Here is a 13247-nt window from a genome sequence, read left to right on the forward strand (position 1 = left end):
CGCCCATGTCCTGCCTCCCCTAGAGAATACCTTCTTCACGAGCAGGGAACTTCTCTGTATCACCTGGACCCCTCGCCTGCAGAGAGCTCTCAGGCAGCTGAGACACAGCACATGCATGCACGTCAGTATTTCAAGAGGGAAACACAAACCGGACAAGATACTCTCAGATCAGGAAGGTAGGAGCCATGACAGAGGGACCGGTGCGGATGAGGACAGGGCACCGATGGAGAGAATGGCCCCAAAGAGGAAGGGGCACCTGCTGAGGGAAAGACTGGAGGCAGGGGAGCAGCTGGGAGGCCGCTGTGTGGACAAAGCCAAGAGGAGGAAGAGGAGAACGGAAGGTAACCTAGATTATGGAGTGTTGACATCTGAGAACAGCCAGAGGCTGAGGCGGGAATAGGGGAGGATGATCAGGTTTAGAGGAAAGGCAGGAGCTTGGTAAGTTTCCAGAAAGTAAGCGGGTGTGCTGCCAGCAGCAGGCAGGGGGTGGGGGACCAGGCCACACCTGGGCAGGTGACGAGCTGGTTTCAACACCAGGCACTTCTGTCCAGTGAGTAACCAGTCACTTCAGCTGCACCAGATCGTTCGGTCCTCCCCTGGTCAAGAGCGTGGAGACCAAGGGCATGCAGGAGATTGTCTCTTCTCCTGCCCGTTCGGGAGTCTAAGGTCATTGACTGCTTCTGGGGCCATCGCTCCAGGACAAAGTTCTGAGGACCATGCCTGGCAAGGAGAACTGGGCTGGCCAGCGAGGCAGGGACAAGACATTTGTGGCCTTTGGCATACAGTGATCATGCTGGTTCACTGCCGTGAGTGGCACCCTTGTTCCAGGCAGGTTCCCCATCATCCCTGGGAAGAAGTGTCACTAGGCAACAAGATAAGCAGGTGTCATGCTGCTCCCTGAAAGGTGGCAGGGCACAGGGCATCGCGGCGTGCTGGTGTATCTGATCCACGTTCCGGAAGGAGGGTCATCGTCTCTGTCCTTGCCCCAAAGGTGGCTGCCAGTAGCCAGTATTCACCACTACTCCATTTTGGCCAGGGGAGACCTGGGACCCTAGCAATTCAGCTGAAGCCACCTTCCCTGAGCCCACGAGCATGTAACCTCTGACCCATTCACCCAAGAATCTATGCAGAGACCCAAGCCCTTGCAATAATGTGTCATCGTGCCCGCGTAGAGTGTTTCGTACAAGCAACCTCAACCCACTCCCAAAAAGCTTGCTCATTTTTAAGAGATCATTTGCAGTGTATAGCTCTTATTTTGAAAATCCTGCTTCGGGCACCTGGATGGCTCAGTCAGTTAAAGCATCCAACGTTGACTCGGGTCATGGTCTCACGGTTCGTGGGTTCGGGACCCACGTCGGGCTCTGTGCTGACAGCTCGGAGCCCGGAGCCTGCTTCGGATTCTGTGTCTCCCTCTCTCTCTGCCCCCTCCCGCATTCATGCTCTGTCTCTCTCTTTCTCTCTCAAAAGTAAATAATCATTAAAAATCAAAAGGAAAGAAAGAAAGAAAGAAAGAAAGACCCCGTTTCAAAGGAACCAATGGTAAAATTTGAGCCCTGGTAATCAGGGATTCTGGTTAATTATTTGGTGTGATAATGCAGTAATTTTCTTCTAAAAAAAAAAAGGTCTTTATCCTTTAGACGTACACCCTGAAAAATTCACTGTTGACATAACACCCAGGGGTTGCATCACACAAAGGCAGGGAAAGGATTGAGCATTGTTGAAGTTGCATGATGGGCACGTGGGGATCCGGATGCTTATTTTTATATGTGCTTGAAAATTTTCATAAGGAAACATTTCCCGACCGTTTCCACAGATCTTAAAACAAATGGGCACTGTGCTTTCTCTACGTTCACGCTTAGTTCCCATCGGCCGATCTCACTGAATCGTGGTCAGAGTGTTTCTGTTCTGTGCCCTCCCCCCAAGGATGCTTTTTGGGGGTTCCGTTGCTACGCGCTGGCTTTGCCCACTTCTTTAATCTGCCAGTAACTTTTCTTCTCTAGTGAGAATATTCTTCTCGAATTGCCCCCAGCTAATCAGAGAAAAGACATCAATTTTCCTTTCTATCCTTTCTGGACTTCCTTAACTCTTTTTTTCAACATGAGGAAGAAGAGAAAAATGGGAAGAATTATAGTGTGTCGCCACACAAAACGGGGAAGGTCTATGTGCTGGCTTTTCTAGTCACAAGGGAGGGATTTTCCACTTTATTCTTTAAAAAAAAAAAGGCAGCCTGTCTCTCTTCGAACAAACATTATCCACCGCTCAGTACTGCTCAAGATTTACATCCACTGGGTCCTCTGATGTGTTCCCCGGAAACTTTATCTATTGTCTCAGATAGAAGCTATTTTAGAAGCCAGAGCCCTTCGGACTCCTAAAGGAGCTTGGATGCTTCTAGGACAACCCTCTTTAAAAAGATACAAGCAGGAAATTTAACAGATTGATTGGTCCTTATGACAATCTCTAAAAATATACTTATCACCAAAATTAACATTTTAAAACTCTTCCCAGGAATCAAACAAGACAGTTACTACTTGCCCTGGGCAAGTGCAGATTGAAGGTACCCGTGATGATATAGGTGTTTCTCTGGGGACGGCTGGGCAGGTGACAGTCGTGTGGTGTCGGTACAATGACATCAACACAGAGCCTGCATTTGACATTTTGATTCCCACTCTCCCTTGAGAACATTTTTTGTTTTTTTCACAGGGTCTGAAGAGCGGCGATTGGAAAACGTTTGACATACGATCGTTCACAAATACTTTGCTTATTTCAAGGAAGAGGGGGAATATTCAGAGATCAAACATTAGAAATGTTACAAACGCAGGTGTAGGGACTGTCAGAATCACATAACAGGAGCCAATGTTCCCAGACTCCTAACCTCAAAACCCAGACAAAATATTCAGTGCAGTAGAAACGTCTCCCCTGGGACTATTATTACCCTTTGCATTCTGGAGGGCAAGTGGGACAGGAATAAATCTGTCCCTTTTCCTTCTCAGCGACTGAATGTTGCTTCTGTTGGACGCGGCTACTTTCACCGCACTCCCCGGGCTCCTCACAGAGAGGGGGTGTGTGGGGCTTCACGAGCGAGGATCGAGGGGCACCATGGAGACGTTCCGCCATAAAAGTGTCTTCTCGCATTTTCAAGGTAAACAAATGTTAGCGCCACCAGGAAATAGCCCACATGAAAAGAAACGTGGGGAATCTGGAAGAGCTGCCCAGGCAGTAATTCTTTTCATTTCCCAAGTTCATTACCCTCATTAACTCAAGTCAATGGGACAGAACAAAAGCCTTCTCAAAAGCCCCATAAACGTGAGGCATACATATTTTAAATCTACAGCTATAAAAGAATGCAGCTGACTTTTCTTGTTCACAGCGCGTTTCTAGTTTTCCTCTTATGATAAGTGTGCCTTGTAATACAGTCCTCGGATCCTATGTTACAAAGTACTATTTATCTTGAACTCATTGATGGGGTGGGGGGGGGGTCAGAAGGCAAACAGCTGTAACCCCAACTTTCCCAGTTTAGACCGTAGGAGGTAGCAGGTGTCACAGGTAACTTGCTGAGAAGCGTGGGTGTCTATAGGTAGAAGGTTAAACCCCATGAAAGTGCGAGGGTCCCCACCTCTTTGAAATTTCTGGGCGTCTGGTGGTCTGGGTGGGGTATGCCGCCCCCCCCCCTTCCACAAGTGAAGGGACAGCTGTTGCTCTTTGGGTCCCCTGCTATCCGGTATAAAAGAGGCACATGCTTGGGTTTTAATTTTTTTTTTTTTTTTACCGTTTATTCAGTTTTGAGAGAGAGAGAGAGTGTGAGCAGGGGAGGGGCAGAGAGAGAGGGAGACACAGAATCCGAAGCAGGATCCAGGCTCTGAGCTGTCACCACAGAGCCCGGCGCGGGGCTCGAACCCACGAACCGTGAGATCGTGACCTGAGCCAAAGTCGGACGCTTAACAGACTGAGCCACCCAGGCACCCCACATGCTTGGGTTTTAGAGGTCACCTGTGGCACACTTAGATGACCTGTTCTTGCTGATTTACTGAGTGATTCAAAAAGCCACCAGCTTGGGGAGCGAGAGAAGGCAGTTCAGCGGGGACAGGCTATAGACAGTTCAGTGGCTCTGACCCTCAGAGCTCATGGCCTAGCCTCATACCATTGGAAGTCTCTGGTCTTACCACGCACACCAGTCCCAGGAAGCACTCGCTTCTAGGATGCTGTGACGGCTAATTTTATGTGTCAACTTGAATGGGCCATGGTGTGCCTAGATATTTGGTGAAACATTATTCTGGGTGTGTCTGGATGAGACTAGCACCGAAATCAGCAGACTGAGTGAAGAAGAGTGCCCTCCCCGGCATGGGTGGGTCCTGTCTAATCACTTGAAGGTCTGAAGGGAACAGAAAGGCTGAGTCTCATGAGTAAGAAGGGGACGCTTCTCCTGCCTGACGACCTTGACCGAAGACATAGGTCTTTTTCCTGCCTTTGCACTCAAGCTGACGCATTGGCTTTTCCTGGGTCTCTTGCTTGCCAGCTGACATCTTGGGACATCGCAGCCTCCATAGTCACATGAGCCAACGCCTTGTAATCAGATGAGATGGATGGGGGAGGGGGGGAGAGGCTATACATGCATTGGTTCTGTCTCTGGACGTTGTGACTAATACAGGTGCAAGAATGATCCTGTGAAGCTGAGGCTTGGTGAGGTGAGGGTCAAGGGCTTACGAAGGGGGGGCTCTCTGTCCTTCAGCGGGTAAGGCGTCCAACCCTCATCCAGATGTTCACGCCTGATGCTTTTCTCCTTGTGGCTGAAATATGCATGTTCAGGGACCCGAGGTGGATGGTGGGAAGTCGTGCCTCGTCTGATGGCACCCAGAGTTTTCTTCCTGTCCCCTCTGGAGCCGTGGCTGTGCTGATTCAGGGGTTTTAGCTTCCAGACACAGTAATGGTTCTCCCCTGAGACTCTGCCACGTTATTTTTGGTATCTTTTTTTTTTTTTAATGTTGATTCATTTTTCAGAGAGCGTGCAAGCCCCAGAGGGGCAGAGAGAGAGAGGGAGACACCGAATCCCAAGCAGGCTCCAGGCTCCGAGCCATCAGCACAGAGCCCGATGCGGGGCTCGAACTCACGAACCGTGGGATCGTGACCTGAGCGGAAATCAGACGCTCAACCAACTGAGCCACCCAGGCGCCCCCAGGTTATATCTGACATCCGATGAACAGATTTCCCCCCTCCCGAGGGGGACAGGTTCTAATATTGGCTGAAATGATTGATCCTCCTGAGGGGAAACAGGTTGCTGTTGCGTGGTGGGACATGTGGCCCTGAGTCTGCAAAGCTGAGGGGCCTCCTAGTCCTGCCCTGCCAGAGGCAAAGGCTGATTGGGGGGGGGGGGGCGGGGGGCGCCCGCAGCCCTGCAGAGGACAGCCCCCACACTCCTGCCACCGGAGGCCCCGCTGCCTCCCACCATCACATCACATCAACAGGCACCCATCCCGCATCACGTATACTCACTATGACATTTCTGAAGAGCGTTTCACCATGTCCCTTTGGGCATCATCATTCATTGGATGTCCCGCCGCCTCCGTCTCTTTTTGTGACCAATATTCCTTTCGAATCTCAGTCACGTCCAAAGACGCTTGGAAGGTTTGTAAGGCTCAAAGCGTTGTGTGCCTGGAGGGCCTAGTGGAAGAAATACCTTGGTCCATCTAGCAGGACGACGTGACCGCAGGATCAGATCTGCCACCGTGAAGGTCTGAGTCACCTCACCCGTCTCGGACCGGGGATCCAGCGAAAGGTGCCCGTAAAAGGAAGAAAAGGAGTGTAGATGTGCACATATGTGAGTGTGTGCTGGTCTGTAATTAGCTGACCTCTTTTTCTCTTTACTTCACGATTACATGCGGTATGTGTTTTAGTGGCCTTTTACAGTTTGCATTATACCCACGTGAGATCGTGGTAGAACCAGAGGAAGAGCAGGACTTTCCTCCAGACCCTGAGCCTGAAGCTGGAGGCGTTTGTGTTTGAGTTATTGGGTGCTGGATGCTTTTCATTTGCGTGTCTGGTAGCTGTGTTCTATTCCAGGCGCTTCTGGAATTATTGGTACATAAAGCAGAATGTTTGGGTGTTGAGCAGTCAGGGAGGGGACTGGAAGGCTTATCTGTCATCGCTGCTGTCCTGACCTCCATTCCTCCCCCTGCCGAAACAGCACGCCAGTATTGGTTGGGAACTTAGCCCTCTCCTATCGGATACATTCTTTTTTTTTTTTTTTTAACATTTATTTATTTTTGAGACAGAGAGAGACAGAGCATGAACAGGGGAGGGGCAGAGAGAGAGGGAGACACAGAATCTGAAGCAGGCTCCAGGCTCTGAGCTGTCAGCCCAGAGCCCGACGCGGGGCTCGAACCCACGGACCGTGAGATCATGACCCGAGCCGAAGTCGGCCGCTCAACCGACTGAGCCACCCAGGCGCCCCTCCTATCGGATACATTCTTGAAAAGAACTGTCAAGTGAAATGTTCCTCCTTCCCCTGCCAAGGGCTGGGTGCATGACATAAGTCAGATCAGTCAAATGATCTCTCCCTGAAATTGGAATCAGTAGAATTACGCCAAAGCTACAAATGGCCAGAGCTGTGTTATCCCAGAGGGAGCAGCCTGATGAAATGGTCACTTTGTTCCTCTCTTGTTCTGAGTCTGTTCTGCGCCTCTCATTTTGATCCTGTGAGCTCCTCCGTATCCTTCTAATAAATCCCGTCGTAACGTAAACTGGCCAGAGCCATTGTCTCTGCAGTAGAACTCGCTCCCTGGGAGGATGTGCGGTGAGGACAGGAGAGAAGCAGGGGAGACAGGAGCAGGGAGCAGCGAGGGACAGCCCGGAGGCTGGAAGAAGATGCGGAGGGTCCAGGATGGAGCCAAGGGAGGGACGACGGCCAGTGGGAGACTCTGGGCGACGGGGTCAGAACCCGCTGGAAGGCCAAGGACTGATATGTGCCCACTGCCTTTACTGATGGTTTCAGTAGATGACAGCGGGCAACGCTTGCTTGCCATGGGCTGAGAGGTCTGGAAGTGAGGGTAGACAATATCTTAGTCAAGATATAGGTTGGGCTTTTTCATATGGATCGCAGTGGCTCCAACCAGACAGGAGGTGTAATTCTCCCCCGTGGGAAGCCCAGCGCGGGTTGGGTGGGTGACTCTTTTCCACGAGGCCATCCTCTGACCAAGCTCCTCTTACAAGTTGCTCTGCCGTCCCCGGGGCATTGTTTATGTCCATCTAACCAAAGTCAGGTCATACCCTCATATCCTACTTCCAGTCTTCAAGAAGGAGAGAGGGGAGGCCCAGGCCAAGCCACTTCCTTGAGAGGCACACCCCGGGAGCTGCCTACACCCCCCCTTCAGACCCACAGGCTGGAACTCAGTGGCGTGGCCACCTCTGCTAGAGGGAGAGACTGGCCATAGGGTCACCAGCCTGTGGCCAGTCCAGCCTGGGAGGGGAGGCTTATTTCCAAAAGAAAACCTGGAAATGGACAATAAGGAGCCAGTAGAAATCACTGCTGTATAGACAGCTGTGGCAGGCAGTCAGGCTGTGAAGGAAAGAGATTGGGACGTAGCTGGAGGCGGGGGGGGGGGGGGGTACTGAGTCCCACCCAGTCCCACGGGGGCAGTAGAGAGAGATGTTGATGGCACAAGGAAAGGGGATGATAAGAGAGGGAGAGCTCGAAGAAGGAGGGGACACAGGTCAGTGCACAGATGGAGAAACTGGCCTTGGATAGGACCATGGAAAGGGTAAAAGGTGAAAAAAAAAAGAAAGGAGGGAAGGATAAGAGAAAATACAAAGGGGTTTGCGGGATTGATGGCTGGTGCAGAGAGCATGCTGGCTGCCATTTTCTGTGTAAAACAGGAAACCAAGTCTCCTGCTACAATTGAGTGGGAAGGAGGGCGGCTGGGTGTTTGAGAGACAGGGAGACAGAAATAGTCCTTGCTGGGAGGGCCGACCAGGTGAACTTGGTGCGATCGCTTGGCAGGACAGAGAGTGTAGGTGAAATTGATGAGTGGAACCCCAATCTTGGTGGCTGGGGGATTTCTCCGACAGGGGTGCTAGGCAAATCAGGTACAGGTTTCCAGAAAGCAGATAATGGCGTTTCTCTGGTCCAAGTTCACATGGAGGAAAGAAATGAGGACGCCTTCATTCAAATGATCACATACTCATTTTAATGAGTCTTCTACAACGCGGCGCAGAAAAGCACGCTGTTTTTGCAATCCTAGACCTAGGCAACACTTCCAGAAAGTTAACCTTCCATTTGTTATTACTCAGACCCTTGAAACGGATGCACGCATCTTCCGAACGACAGGCATCATCCGTTAGTGTGACAAAAAGAGACAGTCTTCGTTGAGTTCGGAAAGTTGTTGAGAGATGAGCAATACCCAGCTTGCCGGCCGCCCCTGCGGCGTGGGGCACACAGGAAGGATGTGACTGCCTGTCCTGGGTCACCGGTAATTGGTGAGCGTCACGGGGAAAGAGTTTTATGGGCCCTAATAGTTTTCTGTAAATGAAAACTGCTCCTCCTCGCCAGGCAATTGAGTTATAACTGAGTTAATCCAGGAAAATCTTATTCGTATGAACTATGACACACATGAGTCAATGAGCAAGTGTCACCCAGAGACTTAATGAGGCACTGGTGCCCTTTCTGTTCTAGGATGGTCACTTCCAGGGGTGTTTTGAGGTTGGTTGTGCTGTTTTGACCATCTCCGGATGAAGGTAACTGCTTAAGGAAGGGGGAGGCAACGGGTCCTTCCATAGGTTTCTCTCCTCTCTGACCTCACCAAGTCCAGAAGCTGCAGGCTCAATGCAGCCCGAAGATTTTCACTTTCCCCTGTGAGCATCTCATTTACTCATCCGGTTTCCATGAGAGACTGAGTTCTTGAGAAGTGATCATTACAGTAATAATAATAACAGTGATGACATTTTTCCTCCAAGTGATGTTCCCAGTCGGGGCTTCTGTGATTTTCCACGGGGACACTAGTCAGGGAGAAGGAAAATTCCCACCTGCTATTAAATATATTCCGGAGTCCACGTATGCTCCTGAATTCAAGCCCATGCTGTGTAGGTGGGAGTTCTTCCTCGAAAGGCTCAGAACAGCAAGAACGTTGTCTTGTGCAATATGGTAGGACGCAAACCGTCAAAGTGTCAGCCAAGAGGGACAATGATCCTCTGCGAGCCCCAGAGAAGCTGGTACACCGGGGGCCCCTGGGCGGGTAACCCACGGGTCTTACCAAGCTCCCAGCTTCCCCTTATTCTCAGTGGGCCATTTGCTGACGAGCACAGCACCCTGTGTTTATATAGTAGCAGCATCTCAACATTGAGAGCACCGGAGAGAGAGAGCTGGGTCAGGGGGAAAAAAATAACTTTCCCCATTTTACTATGGATGAAATGACCCCTAGGTGTTTATTTCTTGGGGAGAACCAGGCAGATTGCATCAAGTCTCCGAGGAGAGAACGGAAAATGTGTGTCAATGGAGTGTGGATTAAGCTATTCGCCGGACATTATTTATTTCCTTGCCTGCATTGACAGTACAAATGAGTCATAAATACCGCAGAGATACGGGTAGATTTTTAAACATTAACTTAGAATTTGAAAGGTGGAGTAATTAGCCTTAGGATAAATGTATAGAATAAGAGTTCTGTTTTAGACGTAGATGTCGCTGAGTCTGCTGTTTAGGGGGGTCTTTACATGTGGTTAACAGGATAAAGTAGTTTAGGGGAAATGAGCATGTTTATAGAAACAGTGATGGCTTAGCTCCTACTTTTCAAGACGGGCACCATCAAGATGGATTGTATTCCGTTCATTGTATCGAGTCTTCATTTGTGATCAAGTCTTTGCCGGTAGTCCGAACTGCTCACCCCTGAGAGACACACACTCAGAAGCCAAAACAAAACTTAGTTCAACATGACATATTCCTGGGTCGTAAGGCATTCTAAGCTCCCCGTATCCATTATGACAGTGGTCATTCCTTTCAAAATAGGGATCTGTACTTTCCACTAGGTGGACAATTTCGAAGATTTGCATCAAAGTATGTTTTTTTTAAAGGGTCTACTTGTATCAGGCCCTTCTGGCTTCACTTCAGATCCTCTCCACCTCCCCTCCTACTCTAGCTGTTTGGTTCTGAGCTGAGTCCTATCAGCTTTGTGGGTCGGGGGCTGGGCAGCCCGGTCTTAAGCCCACGTGGGGTGTCTGGTAGCAGGTGAGGAGGGGGGGGGAGGCTATTAGCACTGACCCCCGTCCAGCCCAGAGGTGTGGGGAGACAGAGCTGTGGTCTACCCCTGACTAACGGTGGGCAGGAACTGGTGGGTGCCTTCCTCCCCCATGTTTCCCCAGGAGGGAAGTTCCGAGACTGGTCTCATAAGTCTCCCCAGAGGGTCCCACCAAATGGAACCACCTGACCAACTCAGTAACACATCCTTGAATTGGCTCTCCTCCCTTTTATGTCTGCTTCCCTGACCCTCACTTCTGCTTCCTGGGCTTACACTCCCAAGTAAACATTTCTCGGGCTTTGCTTTTGAGGGAACCCGGATCAAGAGTATCTTGAGTTTATATCAGGAAAAAAAACCCCACACACATTGAATTATTACTGCTGACAGCATTTTAATTTCCTGCCCACAGACATTAAACTGTAATAGTCCATTACAGCCTTATCAATGAAGCTTCACTGTCTCATAATGACACCTGCTGGAGTTGTACTGGTAATGATTAAATAGCATATCTACCCGTGAGCCATAGGGGCAGGGAAGGGCAGTGGAAGAGAGATGGACTTTGAGCTTCCATTCCAGCCCCACCTTTTACTAACTATGTGACCTTGGGCAAGTCACTTAACCTCTCGGAGCCTCATTTGTGAAATGACCTGAATACAATAAAAGTAGAAATTAATGACCAATAAAAAAATGAAAGGACCTCTCACCTGGAAATGTAAACACTTCTAATAACTCAAGTCAATGAAGAAGCATGAAATGAAATCACAGGATGTCTTGAAAATAACTACGGAGAAAACTCAACATATCAAAGTGTCTGTGACAGAGAGCTAAAACTCAGAGCAAAGTTATAACAACTAACACCTGTCACAGTAAATATGAAAAGATGAAAAGGAATGAGTGAAATGCCCACTGAAAAATAAGAGACAGACATACAAGACAGGACAAAAGTTTGCCTTTTGAAAATTCAAAGAAAATCAACAACCCACCCACTGGAAAGTTTGCTCACAGGGAAAAAAAAGATAAAGGAAAAAATAAACAACATGAAGGATGGAAAAAAATAACAGATCAGCAGAAATGTAAAACAGGGGCACCTGGGTGGCTCAGTTGGTTAAGCGTCTGACTCGATTTCAGCTCAGGTGATCTCACGGCTCATGAGTTTGAGCCCCAAGGCAGGCTCGACATTGATAGCATGGAGCTTGCTTGGGATTCTCTCTCTCTGTGCTTCTCTCTCTCTCTCTCTCTCTCTCTCTCTCTCTCTCCCTCTCTCTCAAAATAAATAAATAAACTGAAAAAATAAAAGTAAACTATGGAAAGAAAGTATTATAAAAACTTCATGCCATTGAAGAAGAATACTGAGATTAAATGGGCAAATTCCTGGAAAAGTGTATAACTTGTCAAAACTGACTAGAGGGGAAATAGAATATGTAATTCTCTGTAAGTTGATTTGTGGCACAATCCCAGTGAGAATATCATCATGTTGGTTTCTGGAGCTGTTGATTATAATGTCATGAAAAGGAATAAACGAGCAAAGAAAAGCCAGGAAAAGACATGCAATGTTGGCAGTTTGACCAGCATATCCAGATATGAAAGCACATTACAGAGCCTCTGTGATGAAAACAATATGGTGTCAGTATGAGCATATATATATATATATATATAGAAAAACTGAATAGAAAATCTAGAAATAGACCCAATAGAATATAGACATTTAGCATAGATTAAGATGGCATCTCAAACCAGTGGAAGAATTTAATGTGTGTTGTTGAGATACCAGAAGAACATGGAAAAAATATATAATTGAGCCTGGTCTTGTACCATACACCAAAATATATTCCAAATGGATCACAGATTTACATATAAAATGAAGGGCGCTGGGGTGGCTCAGTCGGTTAAGCGACCGACTTCTGCTCAGGTCATCTCACGCTTCGTGAGTTCAAGCCCCACATCGGGCTCTGTGCTGACAGCTCGGAGCCCGGAGCCTGCTTCGGATGCTGCGTCTCCCTCCCTCTCTGCCCCTCCCCTGCTTGTGCTCTGTCTCTCTTTCTTTCTCCAAAATAAATAAACATTAAGAATTTTTTTCAATTTAGATGTAAAATGAAGAAAACATGGGGAAGTTTCTTTATAAACTAGGAGCTATAACCAAGAAACTTTCCTGACTCAAATCCCAGAAGCAATAAGGAAAAACATTGATTAATGTGTTTACAGAAAAATTATAAAATTTGCATGGCCAAAAGCACCATCAGCCAAGTAAAAACACAAACAAAGGGGAGGAAACATTTACAATTTTTACTGCAGACAACTGGATGAATACACTAGGTTAAGCCATCTGAAATCACTGGCATTTAACCATTTTGACCTAACAACATAGCAATTTCATATAGTTCAATTCAATACCTAATATGTAAAAAACTTCTATGAAGAAAATGGGCACTATCCACATAGAAGAGCCACTAGAGATATGGACACACAATTGACAAACTAAAATGCACGTGGCTTTTAGCCACAGGAAAAGACACTCAGGCCCACTGTATCCCTGCAGAGATAACACTGCCAAGATGTCAAAATGATAGATTTGGACCAATTCAATACAGTACTCCGTGTAATAGCAAAAGACTGGAAAAACTCAAGGACTGGAAAAACTCAAGTATCTCAATATGTGATAAAGTCCTCCAACTTTTTTGTTCCGGAATTATGTCGAAGATTCTTAGATCTTCGCATTTTTATACACATTTTTTAAACATTGGTTCTTTGTGTATTTATTTTGAGAGAAGAGAGAGAGCTCAAGCAGGATAGGGGCAGAAAGAGAGAGGGAATCCTGAGCCGGCTCTGAGCCACTACCACAGAGCCTGATGCAGGGCTCCACCCACGAACTGTGAGATCATGACCTTAGCCGAAATCAAGAGTTGGACCCTTAGCTAAGAAAACCACCCAGGCACGCCTATATACATCTTTTAACCTGTTTTTCAGTTTGCACAAGTGTGTGTGTGTGTGTGTGTGTGTGTGTGTGTGTATGCGCACGCTGAGATTTGCATT

The sequence above is a fragment of the Felis catus genome, chromosome C1, assembly GCF_018350175.1.
Source record: "Felis catus isolate Fca126 chromosome C1, F.catus_Fca126_mat1.0, whole genome shotgun sequence".
NCBI lineage: Eukaryota > Metazoa > Chordata > Mammalia > Carnivora > Felidae > Felis > Felis catus.